The sequence below is a fragment of the Acartia tonsa genome, chromosome 1, assembly GCF_053477335.1.
Source record: "Acartia tonsa isolate MP-2025a chromosome 1, ASM5347733v1, whole genome shotgun sequence".
Classification (NCBI taxonomy): domain Eukaryota; kingdom Metazoa; phylum Arthropoda; class Copepoda; order Calanoida; family Acartiidae; genus Acartia; species Acartia tonsa.
Window position 1 is genome coordinate 61,790,647 of NC_137260.1, and position 6,135 is coordinate 61,796,781.

General features: G+C 32.1%; 1 long non-coding RNA gene across 1 annotated transcript; it reads left to right on the plus strand.

The window, feature by feature from the left end:
• Nucleotides 1-3,152: 3,152 nt before the first annotated feature.
• LOC145315400 (uncharacterized) lies at nucleotides 3,153-5,244 on the plus strand. Its single transcript, XR_013878076.1, has 3 exons — nucleotides 3,153-3,260; nucleotides 3,677-3,796; nucleotides 5,134-5,244. It is a non-coding gene; the product is annotated as an uncharacterized LOC145315400 (long non-coding RNA).
• The last annotated feature ends 891 nt before the right edge of the window (nucleotides 5,245-6,135 follow it).

Consider the following 6,135-nt stretch of genomic DNA (forward strand, 5'->3'; position numbering starts at 1 on the left):
AGAAAACCTTCCTTTTAGAAATTATATCTCTCCGATGTCTTTAGAAAAATGACAGTTAGCATTCAAAAAGAGCTTTTAATAATATATAATATAAATATTTTGAGAACAAAAGTAAACTTAACTTTCCAAGCATTATAAGTAATAATCAATTTCTAGTCATATAATTGTAAATAATATTTAATTTATTATTTAATAAAAATATAACATTAAATAAAATACATTTTTTTTAAATTTTAACATCCATGTAAGCTTAGAGTAACAAAATATAAAAAAAAGCTAGTTAGTTTTACTAAATGGAGATATTATCTCTCTTTTTACACTCGAAAACTTTACACTTCCTTCTGTTCTCTGGTCATTAGTGTAGACATGTAAGAAATTATCTCTATAATGTTTGCTCTTTTCTTTGTCCGTCTGGTTTATTCAGCTGAGCTTTTATGGATATTGTCATCCTTGTTTTGTTTTATTTATATAAACAAAACGTTAGTTATCAAAATAGCAGAGTGAATTACCTAGACTTTTAAAATAGGGAAGTTATTTTATACATCGCGTCATAACTAAAGACTGTAACAATAGTTCGATGGCGTCATAACTAAAGACTATAACTATATTCCCAACTGCTGTTGTGTCAGAAGTGTAACTCCAAAAGAATTTTTTTTATATATATTTTCATCTTTTTAAAGATACATTATTTCAGATTTTCTAACAATCTAATAAAATTTATTACTATAGGGAATCTTGTTGAAACTATAATAAAGAAATGATCAATGATTAACATAATAATAAATATTTGTATTTTTATATCAATTCTACCGCATATATAGTCTCTTGTTTATAGAAAGTTAATATAATGTGATTTTCTTGGCTCCTATCTAAGATAGGCTGCTGATTCAAAGATCTTTGTTCGTCGGTCTGTTGATCATGATACAAAAGACATATACATATATGTATTTAATATCAAGGTTTCGTGAAAGGGGTTCCAGGACAAACGCAGGAGTCCCAAACGTAAGAGTGAACAAACGCAGGAGTGTTAAAATATTAATTTAATCAAGTATTTCTATACATATTAGGTTAGGTTAAGATATGAATGTACAAATATGCCCCCCTCAGGGTTAGGCATTTAAAAAAACCTATAATATGGTCTAAAATAGGTTTGTTTAGGTTTAGTTTTCACTCCTGCGTTTGTCCACTCCGACGTTCGGGACTCCTGCGTTTGTCTTAGGACCGTGAAAGGTTATTCATCCTACATTGTTAGCCTGTTATAGTTGCTCTACCATGGAATTTATTATTTACACTAAATATTGATTATAAAGAAATAAATAAAAACATAAAATGTATAAACAGTTATTTCCACATATTGCTCATCAATTTAAACTATATTAAAAGATATCAACATGTTATAGGATAAACTAAACAATAATTAAACACATAAGAGCGGAGCTACTCATAAACAATGTCTATATGCATTTTTCTTTTTTATACACATTTAATTAAATAAAAGGAACCAACCAGTTACTTTGTATAGCTATTGTTTTTGTCAGCAAGAAATAGGGTACAGCATTTTGAACAAATAAATCATGCCTTTAAAATTAAGTCTTATATAAAAGATACTAGATTATGCATTTAAAAAAATAATTGCTTATTATCAAATAAGCTGTTTAACCATGGTTAAGACAATGAATTATCTACAATACAAAGTAGCTTGATGTCTGTCCGTCCGTCCGTCCGTCTGTCTGTCCGTCTGTCTGTCCGTCCGTCTGAAGCTTAAGATCTCGGTTACCACTAAACCGATTGGATTCTACTCTTCAGGGTATATTTCTATCGGTCCTGTGGTGGTTTTAAGCTATTTTCTTGGGGGGTGGGACACCCCCAACCCCCCCAAAAATGAAAATTTACCCCCCCTCAAAAAAAAAATTTCTTGAGAACACATTAGACTATGAGCAGCACCAGTAGTAATTTTCTTGAGAACATATTAGACTATTTTTTTACGAATTTTGCGAATTCGTTATTTAAACGAGAAAATGTTTTCCTGCTGGGTAGGTGCGAAAATTTGCAATCCGTTCTGCTGGGTAAGTAATAGAAGATGTAATTATACCTCTTGGGGCAAAGCCCCTAGAGGCTAGGGGCGAAGCCGCTAGTAAATTTATAAAATGTTAAGTAACAAAATTTCCCTTATGTAGATTAAAAATATTAGTTGAAATGTTTGAACTATAAAAGTTTGGAACCAACTGATAAAAGTGCCTACAGTTTTTGAGCCAATGAATAATATAAAACTTTAGGTATTAGTGTAATTTGCAATCCAATGTCCCCTCCCTCACTATTGGTAAAATATCTTCAAAATAACTTTCCTGCACTTTAGTCATTAAAATGTCTTTATTAACCTTCAATAGCTGCCTTACTTATGCATAAACCTGTCCTTGTGCTCGCGTTTGTCCCAAAAATGTATCGTTAGTAAACTGTTGATATTATAAGACTGTGTATATATGTTATAATAATGGGATCAGAACTTTGTGATCTATACAGAGATGTTAATTATATAGGCATATTGACAAATTTATATAAACAACACTAAATTTTAGTATTTTATGTAGAAACATTACAAAGTAACAAGTTGTGTATGTTTGGATGTTTGTTCAATGAGATCTCGTAACTTACTTGACATAAATTTCTAGAGATGCTTTGTATTGGTTACTACATTAGAGTAAAACACTAAAGGAAGAAAGGGTTATATAACTGTATCTCCCCATCGTAACTACCTTGTGCAACCTTTCTATTGGGTCATTGAAATTCAACCAAAATGGTGTGGCTTAAATTAACACAGCCAAGTAGCAGAAAATTATTTGGAAACAGAAGAAAGAGGTCAATGAAGGGAGGTAGTTGTCTGTTTATACATCTATACTATAGATCTGTTGTTACTACGAGAATTTAGAACATTTTTTGTATATTGATAAATATTAAAAAATAACAAGTAAATAAAATCATAATCAAGTATTATTTTAAGCAGTTTTGCTTTACTTGTAAGTCAAAGCATGTCTGTCGGCCTTGCAAAAAAAGGTGTAGTCATTTTAACAACAAAAGTAAGTGGTCATAATTTCATTAGAATGGAAAAGCTGCTATTTTTCGGTAGGTTTCTATCGAAATGCGCTGAGGTAAGCCTTATATTTATTTGACTAATATATTACATAAATTTGTCTTTTAAAAATCAGTGGTGGAAGATAATGATATCTGTTTTAGCGATAACATTCATAATTTACCAGAGAATGGTAAGTGGGTTTATTTTTTTGGATCGATCTTACACAAGATTAAAGTATTTTAATAGAGTGAAACTTGAAGCTGGCTAGAATAACGATTACCTCCATCATCCCCCTTTACCCATTCCCTCCCCTCCTATTGAATGAACGAATTGATCAAAAATGGATGCCCATGTTAGCAACCTAAATTGACGACAATTTTTCCCTTCTCATAATATATACACATACATATATCCTACATTAATTGGTAAGATTTCTTTAATTTACATTGTCCGTCTACAACGTAATGTTGGGGGGAATTTTTCAGGGAAAATAAAATATAAAACATTTAATTACTTGTTAGTTTGCTCAAGACTTAAATATTTTTTCATATTTTCTTATCTGTGGAAAATTGTCTTTAATATACGATGCAGTTATATATTATCTAGACTTTACAAGAATTGAGTCCTCCACCCTAAAATCCACAAGAAAGAAGCGCAAAGCTCCTCCTCCTCCCCCTACGTCTCCGCCCCCTACCACTAGGTTGGATGCTGATGATGGATTTCAAGGTAATTTTGTTTTTATTATTAGGACGAATTTGTATTCACTGTATGACTTTACTAGCGGCTACGCCCCTAGAGGCCTCAAGGGGCACTTGAGGAGGAGAGAGTCGAATTTAATAATTGAATTTCTTATTTTAGATTTTAAAAGAAAAAGTAAAAAAAAATTTTAGGGGGGGGGAAGGGCGAAAAAAAAAATTTTGGTGGGGGGAGAGAGGAATAAGGTATAACCAACAAGGGAATTAAATCTAAAATAATGGATCTACTGCAGTTCACGGTAAAATATTGCTGGTAACGAATATTGCCAAAAATCTATGAATTCTTAAGGCTACTAGCTGCCAAACGGCTGAACGTACAGATCATGCCCGCACACTGTTTTAAGCGGCATAAGAAGGCCCAAAAATAATCTGGAATAGCCATAAATCAATAATGCATAATTATCTCGCAGTGCAGAGAAATGCGCGAAAAAGGTCTATTTTACGCGTTTTTTCTTTTGTAAAGATTTCCCTGTGCATCATTGGATCTTGGCTATTCCAGATTATTTGTAGGCCTTCTTATACCGCTTAAAATGGTGTGCGGGTATGATCTGTACGTTCAGCCGTTTGGCAGCTAGCAGCCTTTAAAATTCATAGATTTTTGGCAATATTCGTTACCAGCAATATTTTACCGTGAACTGCAGTAGATCCAAAATAATATTTGGGGGGCAAATGGAGAGGTCGTTAATTTTACGATGTGTTGCCCCCCAACGACAGCTGAAAAACACGTATAGGTTTCGTGATTTTTTTCCGAATTAATTTCGTTATTGGTATGAGCTGGTGCCTTCCCCCCCCCCCCCTATTTTAAATTTTAGTTAAAAAAATTAATAAAAATTTTTTTTGGGGGGGGGATTTTTCATTTTTTCCCTGTTAAGGAGAACCCGATCGGTTCAGCGGTTAGCGACAACCTTCGGTACAAACATACAAACACACACACAAACACACAAACATCCTGTTACTTTATTAAAAGGATTAAACAGAAAACTGTTTAAATATAAACAAGGATGACAACATCCATTTCAAGAACTTTCAAACTTTTATATGGGGGTAAAAGAAAAAGTTTCAAATGTTAAAGAGGGGCAATTTAATCTATTGTTTTTTAAAATTTTAAAGGCCTAAAATGAAGGCTTTCAAAGCTTTAGGGGGTAAACACCACATTACACCCCCCCCCCTGGACGTCTGTGAACTATTTGTATCAAAAAATAATCCATAGCTTGTAACTGCTATGATAAAATTGTCCTGGCCTGGTAAGGTTTCACGGATCTGTAGTATGAAAATTCCTGTATTGTATTTATACATTTCATATTGTAGAACTGAAAAACAACATTGGAAATCTGACACCGATTCTTAAACCTTCAAAGGATGACAACAATGTTGTTAAAAATGATTCTGAACATCATAATGATTCACAAGGAAGGCCAAGTCTTATTTCTTAACCATTTGCAAATAAGGAAAATTGAAAATAAATCAAACTGACTAACAAGTGCAAAGAAACTATTTTGATTATTTTTGTATTGAACTAAGACCAGAAAACTTTTCACATTTTTTCTTCTTCAAAAGTACGTAAAATTACACAAAGTACCCTCTTGAGCATTGAAAACCCCCTCCCCCTGATTATATTGAAATAAATTGAAAATAAGGGGGGTATGGACGTATGGTAGTTCTTCAATTGTTTGATTACTGCTTTAGTTTTGGTCAGGTTAGGTCATTTCAGATTCTGGGATTCTGCATGGTCAAGTCTTCCAAAAAGGGTTTGCAATATGGGATAAAACAACCCATCCTCTTGTATTTTCTATTTGATTTTAAAAAGGGGGTTATAAGTAATTAATCGGCACTTTGAAGATATCACAGACTGTATAGACAATGAAGAAAATGAGGTTTTTGAAACCAATGTTCGAGACAGTGCATTTTATTCAAGTAAATCTCTTCCTAGGCAAAAGCTTTTCCTTAAACATTTTTTTTTTCAATTCTATTAAATATAGTAGTAAGGTTTTTTGTCTGTCCACTAAGATCTCACTGACCACTCAATATAATCTTTGGATCATTTTAGGATATTTATCTGCTATTATTTTTCCCTGTTCAATCCCTTAGATTCTAGGAGCAAAGAAACTAGATAAATTTTAAAAATAGGTAAAAGATAATTCAAAAATATATATATAAATCTCATAAATGGCGAAGCAATAACTATATTCAACAATATTTATAGTAATAAAAGATATTATTGTTTCACAGAGTAATGAATTTAGAACATACGTGGATATATTTAAAAAGGGGAAAATTAGTGGTCAATTTTGCTTGCTAATTTATTTGTCA